A 20,844-nucleotide genomic window follows, 5' to 3' on the forward strand; every position below is an offset into this window, starting at 1 on the left:
TGTTTATTTATTTATTTATTTGTTTGTTTGTTTGTTTGTTTGTTTTTTATTTCCTCAGATGAAGGGATGAGATAATTGCTGTGCCCTAGAAATACCTATGCTTAAGCCTGGAGGCTTCTGTTCTTTTACAATCGAGTCTTCTGCAAGCCCAGACCTTGAAGTATTTAGCCTCAGCCTCCATCTGCTAACCAAGACCTAGAAAGTATTCCCCCTCTGAGTCCTACTGCTAAATAAATTAACCCTTTCTAACTGTCTTACCTCTGGCTGGCTGGTTCAACTCAGCTATTCTGGAGCAACTCCTCTCCAAGCTGACTCTTTGAATCCTGCTTCTCTTGGATTATGACTGAATTGCTCGGCTTGGAAAAAAACTGCCTCTGAACTCCATGAACTGAACTGTCTTGACTGCACAAACTGAACAGGATGGAGTGGACCTGCACAGAATCAGCTGAAGTTAGAAGCATTCACTAAACGCCTGCTCTCTCCCTGCACCCCTCTTAAGTAGCCTCTTTACTATCTGTTCTCGTGAGAGTTGGGAAAATCCCGTCTGACTCATTCTGTCAAAACTTTCTATGATTTATACTTTGTCTGCCCCTCAATTAAACATCATTGTTTGGGATTAAAGGTGTGTGTTAAGGGCATGTCTGTTTTCCAGAAACATCACAAAAAAACCTAGGTCTTTGGATATAATCTCCTGCCAGGGTAGCCATGTTGCTTGATTAAAATTCCTCTACAATAGAACTCATGCCTTATATTGCTCTGGTGGCAAAGAACCCAAGAATAGAACATGGGCTTACTATAAAACCGAATGCTATTGTTTTGCTAGAGGAGGGCAGCAATAACATGGCTCCTAATGACATTCCGCTGTAGGCATATATCAGTGCCTCACTCAGCCATTATCAGAATGGCTTCATCCTGCACAGACCCACAACTGGAAAATGTGCAGACTGAGAGGTTTTGTAATACTCAGTCATATACAAGATGTCTTCATCAAACCTACTCCTCAGGGCTCAGACAGCTATGCACAAAAATACATAGGAAGATTATAAGAGACAGAAAGCATGGATTATTCCAAGGAAATAGTGTCTTCCAGATACAACAGGAGTAATGTACATATGAACTCACAGAAACAATGGGATTATGCACAAGGCTTGTACACAGCCAAGCAACAAGGTCCCAACAAGTAAGAGGTGGGAAGATGGACACAGGTTCCCAAACCTAATGAATAAAACATCCCCAGTTGACACATGCTTGCAAGGGAAATTTAATTTTCCCTAAAGAAGTCTCATTGGTTGTATTAACTGCAATTAAAGGTAGGCCCCAAACCTAGCAGTAGATGGTCAGCACAAAATAAACTAAAAGGTGTTTTGTAGACATGTTGATTTGCTTCAGCACTTTTTTTTTTTTTTTTTTGTCTTTTAGGGTCTTTGTTTGAAGATTATGTTTTATGCTTTTTGTTTTTATGTCTCTCTCTTTGTGTGTGTGTGTGTGTGTAATGTTTTCTTGTATTTTTTCTTTGGTTTTTGTTTATTTTTTATTACGATTTTCCTCTCCCTGTTTGTTTCCTTTCTAAGAAGACAGATAAAGAAAGGGGATGGAGTTGGTTGGGTAGAGAGCTGTGAATGATCTAGAAGGAATGAGAGAAACAGAATCCATTATTAAAGTATATTGTTTGAAAAAGATTTAATAAATGTTTTTTAAAGTATACATTTTGATTATAGTTTTTCCTCCTCTGAATCCTAATAGGTTCATTTTTCATTCCTATGCTCCCAATTTCATGTTCCATCACGTTTCTCAGAATAAAACCAAACAAACAAAGAAGAAAAAACAAAGATAATCAAATCATAACAAAAAATAAACACCAAATAGAATAACATGATGTCTGTTCTATGCTGGTCAACTACTCTTGAATGTGAAGCCTGGTTTGGAGTATAATCAGTATAACCAGTTTCACTCCACTTATTTTTTTCCTCTTTTAGCAGGTGTCTATGGCAATAGTTTCTGAGTTTGGAGTGGTATTTCATGGACCGTTCTTCTTCTCCACACTGAGATTTTTTTTCTTTTTTCTGGTTTGAATTTGCATAGGTCTTACAGCTGTTGTTACATTCTCTTTAAATTCTGTCCATCAGTCCCTCCTTGAATGGAGATGCTCGTACTTTGAAATGACCAATAGCTCTAGGAATTTTTCTTTCTGCCTTATCGTTTGCATAGACCCCTGAAATTGGAAGGAAGGGTTGGAATATAAGCTTACCATTTAGAGCTAAATATCCCAAGGACTTTCACTGTTGTCCAGTTGTGCGACTAGTATAAGAAGAAGCTTCTCTAAAGAGGGCTGAGAGATGCACTAATCCTTGGGTAGAGTGATAAGTAATCAAGAAACGTTTTATTGCTATTTTATTTTTTTGGTTTTTATTTTAATGTTTTATTAAATACAGATTATTTTCTTATATAATATATTCTGATTACAATTTCCCTTCCTCTACTTCTCCCAGTTCCTCCCTTCCTTCCCTCCTTTCTGTATCTACTCCCCTGTCTGACTCTCATTGGAAATAACATACTTCTAAGAGATAAAAATCAAAAATCACAATATAATAATATAAAACAAAAACCATCACATCAAAGTTAGACAAGGCAAACCAACAGAAGGAACACATCCACAAGTGATGTCCCAAGAATCAGAAAGTCATTCAGTCACATTCTCAGAAATCCCATAAATACACTAAACTAAAGGTTATGATATATATACAAGGGTCTGGTATGGACCCATTGTGGCCTTGTGCTAGCTGCTCTGTCCGTCTAAGTTCATATGAGCTCTGCTTAGTTGGTTTACAGGGCCAGGTTCTCCTGGTATCCTCCATCCCTTCTATCTTTATCACTCTTTCCACCTCCTCATTGTGGGTTTCTGTGATGGCTGAGGGGAGAGATTTGATGGAGACAAACCATTTAGAGCTGTTAATGCAAATCAAAACTATTTTGAGATTCCATCTTATAACTGTCAGAAAAGCTCATGCCAATGCCACAAGTGACAGCTCATGCTGGCAAGCATGTGGAACAAGGGAAACACCCTTCCACTAATGTGGGGGAGGGTAATGCATGCAGGGAGTGCAAACTTATACAGCAGTTCTGGAAGTCAGTATGGTGGTTTCTCAGAAAATTGGGAGTCAGTCTATCTGAAGACCCAGCTATACCAGTCTGGGCCATATCCCCAACCACAACAATACTACATTGATAATAGCTTTATTCATAATAGCCAGAAACAGAAAACAGCCTGTGTATCTTTCAACAGAAGAATGGATAAAGAAAAAAAAAAAGACATCTGGAAATTTGTAGGCAAAGGGGTAGACTAGGATAAAAAAAATCATCTGGAACTAGGCAACCCAGATTATGAAAGACAAATGTGGTGTGAATTCACTTATAAGAGGATATTGTCTATTAAATAAAGAATAATCATACTACAATCCACATACCCACAGAGGCTAAGTAACAAGGAGGGCTCAAGGAGAGATTCATGAATCTCCCTAGACAGGAGAGATATAATAGACTATGTGGGTGCACTGGGTGTGTTTGAGGATGGAAATGGGGGGATAGTAGGGGGTCAGGGTCCAAGGGGTAAGAGTGTGCTAAAAAGGACTACCTGAATTAGGACATTTGGACAGCAGTGTGAAAAACCTATTGCAGTAAAAATTTCCTGCAACCTATGAGGGTGATCCTAGTGAGAACTCCTAGTAATGGCTGCTATGGAGCCTGAACCAGCCTTGATTGTAAACAGGCAAGGTTGCCAGTGGTAGAATTGGGACAGCAACCAAATTTCTATTTTCTGCTTCAAATTCTAAGAGTACCATGGCAACCTGTGACAAGGCGGTCTGCAAATTTTACTCAGATAGGCTTGTAGCTACGCTTTGAATATTCCTGGGTACTCATGAAAACATCTATTGTTCAGAACACTAAAAGAAATTGCTTCAACCCCAAGCCAAATTATTTCACCATCATATGAACTCCAAACATGGGCCCACCTGTTTTGGACATACATATGTGTAATATCTTTCTCCTGTTGTCTAAACAGGCCTTTCGTTTTTTTTTGGAAACAAAGAAAATTGTAAACAAAACCACATATAGATTGATTAAGAGGGAAGTCAGGGCAAAGACTAGAGAAGAAACCATGGAAGATTATGTTTAAAAAAAAACAGTTCAGATGTCCTTAGTCATTAGGGAAATGCAGATCAAAATTACTCTGAGATTCCATCTTACAACTCAAGTTGTTTTTGTCAGCACATGCTGATGTGATGTGGAGAACACTCTTCCATTGCTGGTAGGAGTACAAACGTGTATGAAAACTGTGGAAATCAACCTGGCAGTTTCTTACAAAATTGGGAATAGTTCTACTTCAAAAACCAAAAGATAATCCACCATACTAAAAGGACACTTGCTCAACTATCCTCTGACTGGTTTTATCCAGTAGGTGATGGAAACAGATGCAGAGACCCACAGTGAAACAATGGGCAGATCTTGGGGTGTTTTGTGGAAGAGTGAAAGGGAGGTTGGAGGGAGCAGTCAAGGACACCACAGGCAGACCTACAGAGTAAACTAACCTATGTCCATGGTGGGTCACAGAGACTGAACCACCAGCCAAAGAGTATGCATGTACTGGGCCGAGACTCCCTCCACATACATAGCAGATGTCCATCTTGTTCTTCATGTGGGTTTCCTAACAATTAGAGCAGGGGCTGTCTCTGACACTGTTTTCTGCCTTTAGATCTCTTTTGCAGAGCTGGGCTGCCTTGTGTGGCCTCAGTGGGAGAGGATGAGCCTAGTCCTTCTGTGACTTGATGTACTAGGTACTCATGGAAGGCCTCCCTTCTCTGAGGAAAAAGGGATGGGGAAATGGAGCAGGGGCATGAGGGTGGGAGTGGAAGTAGGGGTGGAAGGGGAACTAAAGCCAAGCTGTAAAGTGAATAACAGAAAAGAAAGATATGCACAATTTTAAGAGACCCACTTTATATTTCAAGTGGCTCAGTTATCCTATAGACTTTCAGGCAGGCATGTGATCATCTCCATTCTGTTTGTTTTCCTGCACATCGAATCTGAATTTTCCTGGTGCTGTGGCTTTATATACAATATTTTAAGTATGTTCTCAGTCTTTCCAAAGACAGAAGGGTCATCACCCAAAGTTTCATAACATAATGTCTTTGTGTACCCTAGGGTGTATTTCTTTACTTAAATCTGTTTCTTTGATTGTTCCAACAGAGTCAGTGTGTTTTGCTAGGGTTCATCTATCACAAAACAATTTACAGTACCTCACAAAAACCTGCTACCTGGGAAAAATGTATTTATGATTTCCTTGACACAGAGTGAACAGCTTAGGTAGTGCCGTATCCCTAAGGCCTCGTTCTTCAGACTCACTCCATTTAAGAAAAAACATGTAGGTCAGACACTGAAAAAGGACTATGCTTACATAGCTCTGAGAACCAGTGAAAAACTGCCTGACCAGAAACCCATCTTAGTGAAGTGATCTAAAAAAGTTAAGGGCATTATAGTGTAAGTGCCTATAGTTTATATTATTTAGAATTGCTCAAGAATCTGATTTAAAAAATAAGTAAAAGAATGTTGCTTGTGTTAATAACACTTCCCTTACTAGAAACAGACAAAACAGTTTTCAAGCACATTACTTAAAATGTACTTTTACATAATTTTCATGTGCTGAGTCTATAACATGAGAAAGCTTAAGATTTCTGGATTATTTTATCTTTTAAACCAATACATCGTTTTTAAAAGCAAATCAAAATAGTATTGTTGAAGAGTACAGAAAGACTTTTCTTAGAAACTGTAATTTATTTGCTAATATGTTAAAGGTAAATTGAAACTATTTGCTATTTTTTATGTCTTACAATTTTTTGGGTTAGTCTCTGAACCAAGAGAACGTTGAACTGCACATAGACTACATAAATAAAGAATAACCACTTTCTTAACAATCAGTGGAAGAAAAACATTTCTTCTTTCCTTTCCACTCTCCAAATATTCCCATGTACCCCTCCCCACTCTCCTCATAATCACAGTGTCTTTATTTCAAGAATTGTTTCTACATGCATATGTGTGGCTGTATATACATATGTCTTGCTAAATATAACCTGTTCAGTCCACATAATATATTTGTGTGTTTTCTGGGCTGTTTATCACTGGGCAACCAATGGTGTGTTCTTCCGACTCCCAGCTGCCTTCAGGTGTCTTGGGTCCTTTCTGTAGAGTTGAGGCCTTATGTGCTTTTTCCCTGTGTAGTTTGGCATGTCTGTTGACATCAGCCTTGTTCAGCTGATATTTGGGAATTTACATTCTCGAGATTTTCTGGTGTAGTTTCTCATGTTACTTAGCAACACCCACTCACAACAAACTTCTTTACTCTCTGAATCTTTTTTTTTTATTTTTTTTTATCAGTTACATTTTATTAACTCTGTATCCCAGCCATGTCCCGATCCCTCATTCCCTCCCAGTCCCTCCCTCCCTCCCTCATCTCCACCCTGCCACTTTCCAAGTCCACTGATAGGGGGGACCTCCTCCCCATTCATCTGATCCTGTTTTATCAGGTATCTTCAGGACTGGCTGCAAAGCCCTTCTCTGTGGCCTAACAGGACTGCTCCTCCCTTCGGGGGTGGGGAGACCAAAGAGCCAGTCATTGAGTTCCTGTTAGAAATAGTCCCTGTTCCCCTCACTTTGGGAAACCAATTGGTTACTGAGCTACCACAGGCTACATCTGAGTGGAGGTTCTAGGTTATATCCATACATGGTCCTTGGTTGAATGTCAGTCTCAGAAAAGACCCTGTGCCCAGATATATTTGGTCCTTGTGGAGCTCCTATCCTTTCCCCATCAGACTAACTCCCCTTCTTTCTTATGATTCCCTGTACTCTGCCAAAGGTTTGGTCATGAGTCTTTGCTTTGAAAACACTGCTAGTTAGAGTCTTTCAGATGCGCTCAGTAGACTCCTGTCATACGTTCAATGCACATCCCATCTGTCTTTCTAAATGAGGATTGATCATCTTACCCAATGTCCGCTCAATTGATTATCTTTTTTAGGTGTATAGATTTCATTATGTTTATCATATCTTATAGGTCTAGATAAGTGAGTATATCCCATGTTTGTCTTTCTCCTTCTGGGATATTTCACTCAGAATGATCTTTTCTAGATCCCACCATTTGCCTGCAAATTTCATGATTTCCTCCTTTTTGATTGCTGAGTAGTATTCCATTGTATAAAAATACCACAATTTCTGTACCCATTCCACCGTTGATGGACATCTGGGTTGTTTCCAGGTTCTGGCTATTACAAATAGAGCTGCTATAAACATGGTTGAGCAAGTGTCCTTTTTGTGTACTTGAACAAACTTTGGGTATATACCTAGCAGTGGTATAGCTGGGTCTGGAGGAAGCACTATTCCTATTTGTCTTAGAAAGCGCCAGATAGCTTTCCAGAGTGGTTGTACCAGTTTACATTCCCACCAGCAGTGGAGGAGGGTTCCCCTTTCTCCACAACCTCTCCAGCATGTGTTATCACTTGAGTTTTTCATCTTGGCCATTCTGATGGGTGTAAGGTGATATCTCAGGGTCGTTTTGATTTGCATTTCCCTTAAATCAATCCCACTGAAATCAGGGACAAGACAAGGCTGTCCATTGTCCCCATATCTCTTCAACATAGTACTTGAAGTCCTAGCCAGAGCAATAAGACAACTAAAGGAGATCAAGGGGATACAAATCGGAAAGGAAGAGGTCAAAGTGTCACTATTTGCAGATGATATGATAGTATACATGAGCGACCCCAAAAATTCAACCAGAGAACTCCTTCAGCTGATAAACACCTTCAGCAAAGTGGCAGGATACAAAATCAACTCAAAAATCAGAAGCCCTCCTATATACCAAAGACAAAAGGGCTGAGAAAGAAATTAGGGAAACAACACCCTTCACAATAGCCACTAATAACATAAAGTACCTTGGTGTGACTCTAACCAAGCAAGTGAAAGACCTGTTTGAGAAAAACTTCAAGTCTCTGAAGAAAGAAATCAAAGAAGATATCAGAAGATGGAAAGATCTCCCGTGCTCATGGATTGGTAGGATTAACATTGTGAAAATGGCCATCCTGCCAAAAGCAATCTACAGATTCAATGCAATTCCCATCAAAATACCAACTCAATTCTTTACAGACCTTGAAAAAAAGATTCTCAGCTTCATATGGAGAAACAAAAAACCCAGAATCTCCAAAACGATCCTGTACAACAACAGATCATCTGGAGGTATCTCCATTCCTGATCTCAAGCTGTACTACAGGGCAACAGTAATAAAAACTGCATGGTATTGGCATAGAAACAGAAAGGAGGATCAATGGAACCGCATAGAAGACCCAGAAATAAATCCACACACCTATGAATACTCGATATTCGACAAAGAAGCCAATTCCATTCAATGGAAAAAAGACAGCATCTTCAACAAATGGTGCTGGACCAACTGGATGTCTACATGCAGAAAAATGAAAATAGATCCATATTTATCACCGTGCACAAAACTAAAGTCAAAGTGGATCAAGGACCTCAACATAAAACCAGATACCCTAAATCAATTGGAAAAAAAAGTGGGGAACAGCCTAGAACTCATTGGCACAGGAGACAACTTCCTGAACAGAACACCAACAGCACAGGCTCTAAGAGCAACAATCAATAAATGGGACCTCATGAAACTGAAAAGTTTCTGTAAAGCAAAGGATACCGTCATCAAAACAAAACGACTGCCTACAGATTGGGAAAGAATCTTCACTAACCCTTTATCTGACAGAGGACTAATATCCAGTATATACAAAGAACTAAAGAAGCTGAAAAGCAGCAAACCAAGTAATCCAATTAAAAAATGGGGAACAGAGCTAAACAGAGAATTCTCGACAGAGGAATATCGAATGGCAGAAAAACACTTAAAGAAATGCTCATCCTCATTAGCCATCAGGGAAATACTCTCTGAATCTTAAAAAAATCACTGAACCTTAGAAGTGGAAGTATTTCATGGATGTATTCCCTGGGCCTGGGCTTCACAACTCTGCATTTAATTGGATATGTGTTCTTTTTAGTGGTCTCCCTCAGCTGCAAAGAGAAGTTTCCTCGATGAGGGGTGAAAATTACAGATATCTAAGGCTAAGACAAATGTTTGTAAATTGCTGTTAAGAATTATTTTGGTTTGTTACATTAGAAGTGGTAGACTTTCCTCCAATGACCGTGACTTCACTTTCTTTGAGCAGTTAGCTATGTTTCCTGTATCAGGCATGGTTTTCCCTTTTGTTGAATCCAACTGGAGAGAGGTACTTGTTACTGACAAGGCATGATTGCCACTGCCAGTAGTGTATCCTTATGGTTGTTAGACTTGGTTCATAAGTGTCTTAGCAGGTTAGGACTGCTGGTTTTCTTCCTCCTTCAATAGCTTGTGTAGCACCATTTAGTATTATGAATGCTGACAATGAGGCATTCATGTCAGTTTCAACCCAGGGTTCTCCAGGCTTGAATAGTTGAGTTTCTTCTTTTAAATGTTTAAATTTTAAATCTATGAATGTTTTACTTTTATTATGTCTTTGTACTAACTGGATTCCTGGTGCCTGCCGAGACCAGGACAGATTATCAGATTCACTGGAACTCACTCAGGTTACAGAATTTTGTGAGCTGCCATGTGGATATTGGAACTTGAACTTGGATCCTCTGGAAGAAGAGGCAGTACTCACTAACTATTGAGCCATCTCTCCAGCCCTACATTTTAGTGTTTTGGTTAACTAGCATATTTATTGATTGACAGGTTATGAGATTTCTGTATGTTTGTGTTATTTTCTTAGTTATGTTTTGGTATTTAAATTGGCAGTTCTTCATATGTTTTAGAGTTAATTCTGCTTCTAAAATTTAGTCATAAAAGAATCTGCCTTTTTGATTGCTGAGTAGTATTCCATTGTATAAAAATACCACAATTTCTGTACCCATTCCACCGTTGATGGACATCTGGGTTGTTTCCAGGTTCTGGCTATTACAAGAAGAGCTGCTATAAACATGGTTGAGCAAGTGTCCTTTTTGTGTACTTGAACAAACTTTGGGTATATACTTAGCAGTGGTATAGCTGGGTCTGGAGGAAGCACTATTCCTATTTGTCTTAGAAAGCGCCAGATAGCTTTCCAGAGTGGTTGTACCAGTTTACATTCCCACCAGCAGTGGAGGAGGGTTCCCCTTTCTCCACAACCTCTCCAGCATGTGTTATCACTTGAGTTTTTCATCTTGGCCATTCTGATGGGTGTAAGGTGATATCTCAGGGTCGTTTTGATTTGCATTTCCCTTAAATCAATCCCACTGAAATCAGGGACAAGACAAGGCTGTCCATTGTCCCCATATCTCTTCAACATAGTACTTGAAGTCCTAGCCAGAGCAATAAGACAACTAAAGGAGATCAAGGGGATACAAATCGGAAAGGAAGAGGTCAAAGTGTCACTATTTGCAGATGATATGATAGTATACATGAGCGACCCCAAAAATTCAACCAGAGAACTCCTTCAGCTGATAAACACCTTCAGCAAAGTGGCAGGATACAAAATCAACTCAAAAATCAGAAGCCCTCCTATATACCAAAGACAAAAGGGCTGAGAAAGAAATTAGGGAAACAACACCCTTCACAATAGCCACTAATAACATAAAGTACCTTGGTGTGACTCTAACCAAGCAAGTGAAAGACCTGTTTGAGAAAAACTTCAAGTCTCTGAAGAAAGAAATCAAAGAAGATATCAGAAGATGGAAAGATCTCCCGTGCTCATGGATTGGTAGGATTAACATTGTGAAAATGGCCATCCTGCCAAAAGCAATCTACAGATTCAATGCAATTCCCATCAAAATACCAACTCAATTCTTTACAGACCTTGAAAAAAAGATTCTCAGCTTCATATGGAGAAACAAAAAACCCAGAATCTCCAAAACGATCCTGTACAACAACAGATCATCTGGAGGTATCTCCATTCCTGATCTCAAGCTGTACTACAGGGCAACAGTAATAAAAACTGCATGGTATTGGCATAGAAACAGAAAGGAGGATCAATGGAACCGCATAGAAGACCCAGAAATAAATCCACACACCTATGAATACTCGATATTCGACAAAGAAGCCAATTCCATTCAATGGAAAAAAGACAGCATCTTCAACAAATGGTGCTGGACCAACTGGATGTCTACATGCAGAAAAATGAAAATAGATCCATATTTATCACCGTGCACAAAACTAAAGTCAAAGTGGATCAAGGACCTCAACATAAAACCAGATACCCTAAATCAATTGGAAAAAAAAGTGGGGAACAGCCTAGAACTCATTGGCACAGGAGACAACTTCCTGAACAGAACACCAACAGCACAGGCTCTAAGAGCAACAATCAATAAATGGGACCTCATGAAACTGAAAAGTTTCTGTAAAGCAAAGGATACCGTCATCAAAACAAAACGACTGCCTACAGATTGGGAAAGAATCTTCACTAACCCTTTATCTGACAGAGGACTAATATCCAGTATATACAAAGAACTAAAGAAGCTGAAAAGCAGCAAACCAAGTAATCCAATTAAAAAATGGGGAACAGAGCTAAACAGAGAATTCTCGACAGAGGAATATCGAATGGCAGAAAAACACTTAAAGAAATGCTCATCCTCATTAGCCATCAGGGAAATACTCTCTGAATCTTAAAAAAATCACTGAACCTTAGAAGTGGAAGTATTTCATGGATGTATTCCCTGGGCCTGGGCTTCACAACTCTGCATTTAATTGGATATGTGTTCTTTTTAGTGGTCTCCCTCAGCTGCAAAGAGAAGTTTCCTCGATGAGGGGTGAAAATTACAGATATCTAAGGCTAAGACAAATGTTTGTAAATTGCTGTTAAGAATTATTTTGGTTTGTTACATTAGAAGTGGTAGACTTTCCTCCAATGACCGTGACTTCACTTTCTTTGAGCAGTTAGCTATGTTTCCTGTATCAGGCATGGTTTTCCCTTTTGTTGAATCCAACTGGAGAGAGGTACTTGTTACTGACAAGGCATGATTGCCACTGCCAGTAGTGTATCCTTATGGTTGTTAGACTTGGTTCATAAGTGTCTTAGCAGGTTAGGACTGCTGGTTTTCTTCCTCCTTCAATAGCTTGTGTAGCACCATTTAGTATTATGAATGCTGACAATGAGGCATTCATGTCAGTTTCAACCCAGGGTTCTCCAGGCTTGAATAGTTGAGTTTCTTCTTTTAAATGTTTAAATTTTAAATCTATGAATGTTTTACTTTTATTATGTCTTTGTACTAACTGGATTCCTGGTGCCTGCCGAGACCAGGACAGATTATCAGATTCACTGGAACTCACTCAGGTTACAGAATTTTGTGAGCTGCCATGTGGATATTGGAACTTGAACTTGGATCCTCTGGAAGAAGAGGCAGTACTCACTAACTATTGAGCCATCTCTCCAGCCCTACATTTTAGTGTTTTGGTTAACTAGCATATTTATTGATTGACAGGTTATGAGATTTCTGTATGTTTGTGTTATTTTCTTAGTTATGTTTTGGTATTTAAATTGGCAGTTCTTCATATGTTTTAGAGTTAATTCTGCTTCTAAAATTTAGTCATAAAAGAATCTGCCTTTTTGATTGCTGAGTAGTATTCCATTGTATAAAAATACCACAATTTCTGTACCCATTCCACTGTTGATGGACATCTGGGTTGTTTCCAGGTTCTGGCTATTACAAGAAGAGCTGCTATAAACATGGTTGAGCAAGTGTCCTTTTTGTGTACTTGAACAAACTTTGGGTATATACTTAGCAGTGGTATAGCTGGGTCTGGAGGAAGCACTATTCCTATTTGTCTTAGAAAGTGCCAGATAGCTTTCCAGAGTGGTTGTACCAGTTTACATTCCCACCAGCAGTGGAGGAGGGTTCCCCTTTCTCCACAACCTCTCCAGCATGTGTTATCGCTTGAGTTTTTCATCTTGGCCATTCTGATGGGTGTAAGGTGATATCTCAGGGTCGTTTTGATTTGCATTTATGGTGGGATCTAGAAAAGATCATTCTGAGTGAAATATCCCAGAAGGAGAAAGACAAACATGGGATATACTCACTTATATAGGCCTATAAGATATGATAAACATAATGAAATCTATATACCTAAAAAAGATAATCAATTGAGCGGACATGGGGTAAGATGATCAATCCTCGTTTAGAAAGACAGATGGGATGTGCATTGAACGTATGACAGGAGTCTACTGAGCACATCTGAAAGACTCTAACTAGCAGTGTTTTCAAAGCAAAGACTCATGACCAAACCTTTGGCAGAGTACAGGGAATCATAAGAAAGAAGGGGTGTTAGTCTGATGGGGAAAGGATAGGAGCTCCGCAAGGACCAAATATATCTGGGCACAGGGTCTTTTCTGAGACTGACATTCAACCAAGGACCATGTATGGATATAACCTAGAACCTCCACTCAGATGTAGCCTGTGGTAGCTCAGTAACCAATTGGTTTCCCAAAGTGAGGGGAACAGGGACTATTTCTAACAGGAACTCAATGACTGGCTCTTTGGTCTCCCCACCCCCCGAAGGGAGGAGCAGTCCTGTTAGGCCACAGAGGAGGGCTTTGCAGCCAGTCCTGAAGATACCTGATAAAACAGGATCAGATGAATGGGGAGGAGGTCCCCCCATCAGTGGACTTGGAAAGGGGCAGGGTGGAGATGAGGGAGGGAGGGAGGGACTGGGAGGGAATGAGGGATCGGGACACGGCTGGGATACAGAGTTAATAAAATGTAACTGATAAAAAAAATAAAAAATAAAAAAAAAAAGAATCTGCCTTTCCTGTGATCTGTCTGATCGCTCATTTGTTCAGTTGTACAGAAATTTTATTTTATTTATTTTTCTCTTGTATATTTCATCCATCTGCAGTATTCACTTCTTTCTCCCCTTGCAGGCCCTCTACTCCCACCCTTCTTCTCCCCATATCCATTCCTCCTCAGTTTCCCTTCAGAAGAGGGATATATAATGTTTTATAATTTCATTTTTCAAATATTGTACTTTTTTTGTATTATCTTTTCTTGTTTCCATAGCCTAAAGTGGTTTCCCCTGTGTTTTAGTATTTTAATGTTAAAGATTTTAAGTTCAGGTCTTTAACCCACTTTGAATTTGTTGTCATACAAATTCAAAGATACTAATCAAATTTTATTTTTCCATTGCTAAATGTAGAGTTTTTCCAACACCATTTATTGAATAGTCCAGTATCTTTCAAATGTATGTCTTTGAAATTTTATCAAAAATATGTGTCTAGCTGTGTGAGTTCATTTCTGAACTTTCTATTGTGTTCTGTTCTCTGCATCTTTTTTGTAAAGATGGATAATAAAAATGTGCTATATACAAATAGTAAAAATTTTCTCAACCGTAAAAATTAAAACTATGAGAATTTCAAAAATATATAGATAGAACTAGAGTGAGTCAAATCCATCTCATTAAAATGCAGACTTTAGATCATACTATTACATATGTATATTTATGAGGACAGATGCTAGGAAACTAAAAAGGGGTCCATAGTAAAAAAGAAAAGGTTTAACAGGAGGGGGATTTGAGAGACCATGAGAAAACTTCATTGGAAAATGGAAAGGGGAATAAAGGCAGATAAGGTGGAGGAAGATAGGAAAGAGAAAGAGAAGAATGGCTTGTAGAATCAAGCATGAGGAAACTTGTAATTCTGTATGTTACTAAAATATAAATAAAATGTTAGAAATATTAAAATATTAAAGACAAAATTTGCACAATTCATATTGTCATGATAATCTGCAAATTTATATTTACACATGAAAGCGTGTATATTTTACTCCATTCCAAAAGTAACTCCAAGATGGATAAAGTCTATGTCTATGTTCATACATGTAAACATATATGTTAAACAAAAAAAGGTTCAAGATAAAATGAGAAAAGTACAAAGATATGAAAAATGTAGATTTTACATATAATCAAAATATATTAAAGAATGGTTAATTTTTTCATAATTATAAATTAATAATAGTTTTATTTGGCATTATTTGAAATGTTAAGAGTTGAAATTTTTTTAAATGGTTAATTTTGAGTTTTTTAATGATAATGTGTAAAAGCTGCCCCTCAGGGGTAGGTGATCAAAGAACCAGACACTGAGTTCTTGTCAGAGACAGTCCCTGCTCCCCTTAATAGAGAACCCTATTGGAGGTTGAACTACCATGAGCTACATCTGACCAAGGGGTCAAGGTTATCTCCATGCATGGTCCTTGGATAGAGTATCTGTCTTTACAAAGACCACTGGGCCCATATCTTTTAGCTCCTGTCCCCTCCGGGTCCTTCTTTTTTATTTTTTTTTAATTTCATACTTTTTATTAATTACAATTTACTTATTTTGTATCCCAGCTGTAGCCCCCTCCCCTTTCCTCTCCCAATATAACCTTCCCTCCCTTATCTCCTCCCATGCCCCTCCCCAGTCCACTGATAGGGGCAGTCCTCTTCCTCTTACATCTTGCTTTATCATCTTCCTCTGTGGCCTGTTAAGGCTGTTACCCACTCAGAGGGAAGAGATTAAAGAGCCAGCCACTGAGTTCATGTCAGAGACAGCCTCTGTCCCCCTTACTAAGGAACCCACTTGGAGACTGAGCTGCCATGGGCTAAATCTGTGCAGGGGTTCTAGATTATCTCTATGTATGGTCCTTGGTTGGAACATCAAGTCTCAGAACAGACACCTGGCCCAGATTTTTGGTTCTGTTGCTCTCCTTGTGGAGCTCCTGTCCCCTCCAAATCTTTCATCTCCCTTTCTTCTCCCTTAAGATACTCTGCTCTCTGCCCTAAGTTTGGCTATGAATCTCAGCATCTGCTCCTCATGAAACTGAAAATCTTCTGTAAAGCAAAAGACATTGTCATCAGAATAAAACGACAGCCTACAAACTGGAAAGGATCTTTACCAACCCTATATCTGACAGAGGGCTAATATCCAGAATAGATAAAGAACTCAAGAAGTTAAAAAGCAACAAATCAAGTAATCCAATTAAAAAATGGTATGCATTCCCACCAGCAATGGAGGAGGGTTTCCCCTTTCTCCACATCCTCTCCAGTATATATTATCACTTGAATTTTTGATCTTAGCCATTCTGATGGGTGTAAGGTGAAATCTCAAGATCATCCTGAGTGAGGTATCCCAGAAGCAGAAAGTCACACATGGTATATACTCACTTATAAGTGGATATTAGACATACAAATATAGGATAAACATACTGAAATCTGTATACCTAAAGAAGCTAAGCAAGAAGGAGGACACTGGGTAAGATGATCAACCATTTTCAGGGGTCCTTCTGGCACATTGCTGCCCCCTGAATTTTGGCATGTGGCTTGACCGAACTACTGCCTGGATACAATAGTGCATTCCTGGTTGACCTGGGGCTTTCGATAAGATCATCTTCCTGAAATATCTTAAATCCTCCTCTCCCTCAGGGCTTCCTAAGTAACTCTTCTGAGGAACTTCCCAAACAATCATTAATTAGCACATCTTGGTAGGCCATCCTGTGATTTCTAGTCACTTAGTAACCCTGCCAAAGGCAATTACATTCCTTTCACCCTGCTTATATAAAGGATATACTAAAAATAATACAGGAGACTTTGATCAGAGATACTGTCTTGGTCTTCATTTCTCTCGCCCTTGTCCCCTTTTTCATTCCTACTCCCCCATTCAGGATCTCTGCTGACAGACCTTCCTTCGGGACGGGACAAATCATCACTCAGAAAGAAAAACGGGATGGACATCAGAAGAAGAAGAAAACATGAAACAGGACAGGAGCCTACCACAGAGAGCCTCTGAAAGACTCTACCCAGCAGTGTATCAAAGCAGATGCTGAGACTCATAACCAAATTTTGGGCAGAGTGCAGGGAATCTTATGGAAAAAGGGAGAGATAGGAAGACCTGGAGAAGACAGGAGCTCCACAAAGAGAGCAACAGAACAAAGAAATCTGGGCATAGGGGTCTTTTCTGAGAAAGATACTCCAACCAAGGACCAAGGTCTACTCATGGATATAACCTAGAACCCCTGCTCAGATGTAGCCCATGGCAGTTCAGTCTCCAAGAGGTTACCCTAGTAAGGGGAACAGGGGCTGTCTCTGACATAAACTCAGTGGCAGGCTCTTTGATTACTTCCCCCTTAGGGGGGAGCAGCCTTGTCAGGCCAAGAATAGGACAATGTAGCCAGCCCTGATGAGACCTGATAAGCTATGGTCAGATGTAAAGGGAGGAGAACCTCCTCTATCAGTGGACATGGAGAGACACATGGGAGAAGATGAGGGAGGAAGAGTGGGAATGGGAGGGAATGAAGGAGGGGCTACAGCTGGTATACAAAGTGAATAAACTGTAATTAATATAAAAAATAAAAATTTAAATTAAAAAGAAACCTTGAAGCTCTTTATCATGCATGGCTTTCTCTTGCTTGGTTAGACTTATGCAAACATATGTAAATTATTTGATCTCCTTCACATGCCTTATTTCTCTAACTAAAACTTCCAGTAGTAAATTGAGTAGATATAGAGAGAGTGGACAATCTTGTTTTATTCCTGATTATACTAGAATTGCTTTGAGGTTCTCTATATTTAATTGGGTATTGGCTATTTTCTTTTTTAAATTTTTTTTTCATCATTGAGTATAATTCTTTTTTTTTTTTTTAATGCAGTTTATTCAGGAACCTTGAACAATCATCTGACCCTGGGGAAAGCCAGCCCACAGCTTAAATAGCCTCTGGGTAGCCAACCCCCTAAATTTTTTAAGATTTTTTTACTATTAATTACACATTATTCATTTTGTATTCCCCCATAAACCCCTCCCTCCTCCCCTCCTGATCCTACCCTCCCTCTCTCTTTCTCATGCATGCCCCTCCCCAAGTCCACTGATAGGGGAGGTCCTCTTCTCCTTCCTTCTGATCTTAGTCTATCAGATCACCTCAGGAGTGGCTGCATTGTTATCTTCTGTGGCCTGGTAAGACTGCTCCCCCCTCAGGGGGAGGTGATCAAAGAGCAGGCCAATCAGATTATGTCAGAGGCAGTCCCTCTTCCCTTTACTATGTAACCCACTTGGACACTAAGCTGCCATGGACTACATCTGTGCAGGGGTTCTAGGTTATCTCCATGAATAGTCCTTGGTTGGAGTATGAGTCTCTGGGAAGTTCCCTGTGTTCAAATTTTCTAGTTCTGTTGCTCTCCTTGTGTGGTTCCTGTCCTCTCCAGCTCTTACTATTTCCCATTTCTTTTTTTTTTTTTTTTTTAATTTTTTATTTAACTTTTTTTTTATCAGTTACATTTTATTAACTCTGTATCCCAGCCGTGTCCCGATCCCTCATTCCCTCCCAGTCCCTCCCTCCCTCCCTCCCTCATCTCCACCGTGCCCCTTTCCAAGTCCACTGATGGGGGGGACCTCCTCCCCATTCATCTGATCCTGTTTTATCAGGTATCTTCAGGACTGGCTGCAAAGCCCTCCTCTGTGGCCTAACAGGACTGCTCCTCCCTTCGGGGGTGGGGAGACCAAAGAGCCAGTCATCGAGTTCCTGTTAGAAATAGTCCCTGTTCCCCTCACTTTGGGAAACCAATTGGTTACTGAGCTACCACAGGCTACATCTGAGTGGAGGTTCTAGGTTATATCCATACATGGTCCTTGGTTGAATGTCAGTCTCAGAAAAGACCCTGTGCCCAGATATATTGGGTCCTTGTGGAGCTCCTATCCTTTCCCCATCAGACTAACTCCCCTTCTTTCTTATGATTCCCTGTACTCTGCCAAAGGTTTGGTCATGAGTCTTTGCTTTGAAAACACTGCTAGTTAGAGTCTTTCAGATGCGCTCAGTAGACTCTTGTCATACATTCAATGCACATCCCATCTGTCTTTCTAAATGAGGATTGATCATCTTACCCCATGTCCGCTCAATTGATTATCTTTTTTAGGTGTATAGATTTCATTATGTTTATCATATCTTATAGGTCTATATAAGTGAGTATATCCCATGTTTGTCTTTCTCCTTCTGGGATATTTCACTCAGAATGATCTTTTCTAGATCCCACCATTTGCCTGCAAATTTCATGATTTCCTCCTTTTTGATTGCTGAGTAGTATAGCTCCCATTTCTTACATAAGATTCCATCCTATTTTCTTATTGCAAGTTGACCTTATTATATTTAAACATGTGATGGTATTTCTAATCTCTCTATTATGTCAACCTCAAATTGGGGCTTGTTTTGGTGAAAGCCCTTTTTTGTATTTAATGAGATGATTTTGTGTGTTTTTTTCTTTCAGTTTGTTTATGTGGCAGATTACATTTACTGATTTTGTTTTGTATGTAACAGAAGCAACTAACCAGGGCCCAGTGAGGCTTGCGGAGACTGAAGCACCAAGGACCATACATAAACTGGACCTAGGCCCCTATAGAGATGTAGCTGATGGGCAACTCAGGCTTCATGTGAGTTTCCTAGTAAGGAGAGAGGTGGCCTGTGTCCAACAGGACACTTGATACCTGCTTTTTGATCACTTCCCCCTGGCGGAGCTGCCACACCAGACTATGGGAGACGAGGATGAGTTCAACATGATGAGCTGGGACGCACTGGTGGTAGTACTGGGGATCCCTTTCTCTGAGTAACAGGGGAGGGGAAAAGGAAAAGAGGGAGAGGGAATGGCATCTGAAGGAGATGAGGAAGTGAGAAGGCTACGATCAGGAAGTAAAGCGAATAAATTAAATAATTAATTTGAAACATTTGGCTCTGTTTTTGTTTGTTTGTTTGTCTTGTCTTGTTTTGGTTGAAAGAGTTCTAAAGACTGCTCCTTTTTCACTAGGGTTTATAGGTCTATTTGAATACATTGCTTATCTGATCCTGGTTTAACCATTTCTTTTATATTTTTTAATTTGTTGGGGTAAAGGTTTTTAAAGTATGTCTTTATGTTTTCTGGATTTACTTGGTGTCTGTTGTTACGCCCCCCTTTTGCTTCTGATTTCATTAATTTGGATATTATCTCTCCATCTTTTTCTTAGTTTGGATAAGCGTTATTCTATTTTGTTGATTTTTCTCAAAGAACCAACTCTTTATTTCACTGATTCATTATATTGTTCTCTTTGTTTATATGCTATTGATTTCAGCCCTCAGTTTGTCTCTTGCCTTCCACTCTTCTTAGGTGTGTTTATTTAGTCCATTCTAGAGATTTCAGGTGTGCTGCTAAATTGCTAATATTAGACCTCTCGAGTTTCCTTATGAAGGCAGTTATTGCTATCAACTTTCCTCTTCTTTAGGGCTGGATTTGTAGATAATAGAAACTGCTTAAATTTTACTGAAATTGGAATATTTTCTCATCTGTGGTTACTGAAAGTTCTGAAGTGTACAAGAGTATTCACTGTTATCAGTGACCTCTGATTTCTGTAGCACTTCTGTCTGTGACCTTCTGGACTTTAGTCTCTTTCAGAAGTCAAGTGTAAGTCTTATAGTTCTGCCTTTTATGTTATTAGGTCTTGCTTTCCTTGCTTCTTTTAATAAATATATTAAAATATATATTAATATATAATAATATTAAATATATTATATATTATATGTGATATATGGTATACAATATATGATATATTATTTATAGAATATATTATATATGATTTATATGATTTATATTATATATTTATTTTATATTATATATAATTATCATATATTATAATTATATTAAAACATATTATATATCATCCTATAATATATACTATTTTGTATATTATATTATATTATATTGTATTGTATTGTATTGTATTGTATTGTATATGTTTTGATTATGTGGCAAGGATACTT

Source organism: Meriones unguiculatus, chromosome 20 (assembly GCF_030254825.1).
Source record: "Meriones unguiculatus strain TT.TT164.6M chromosome 20, Bangor_MerUng_6.1, whole genome shotgun sequence".
Classification (NCBI taxonomy): domain Eukaryota; kingdom Metazoa; phylum Chordata; class Mammalia; order Rodentia; family Muridae; genus Meriones; species Meriones unguiculatus.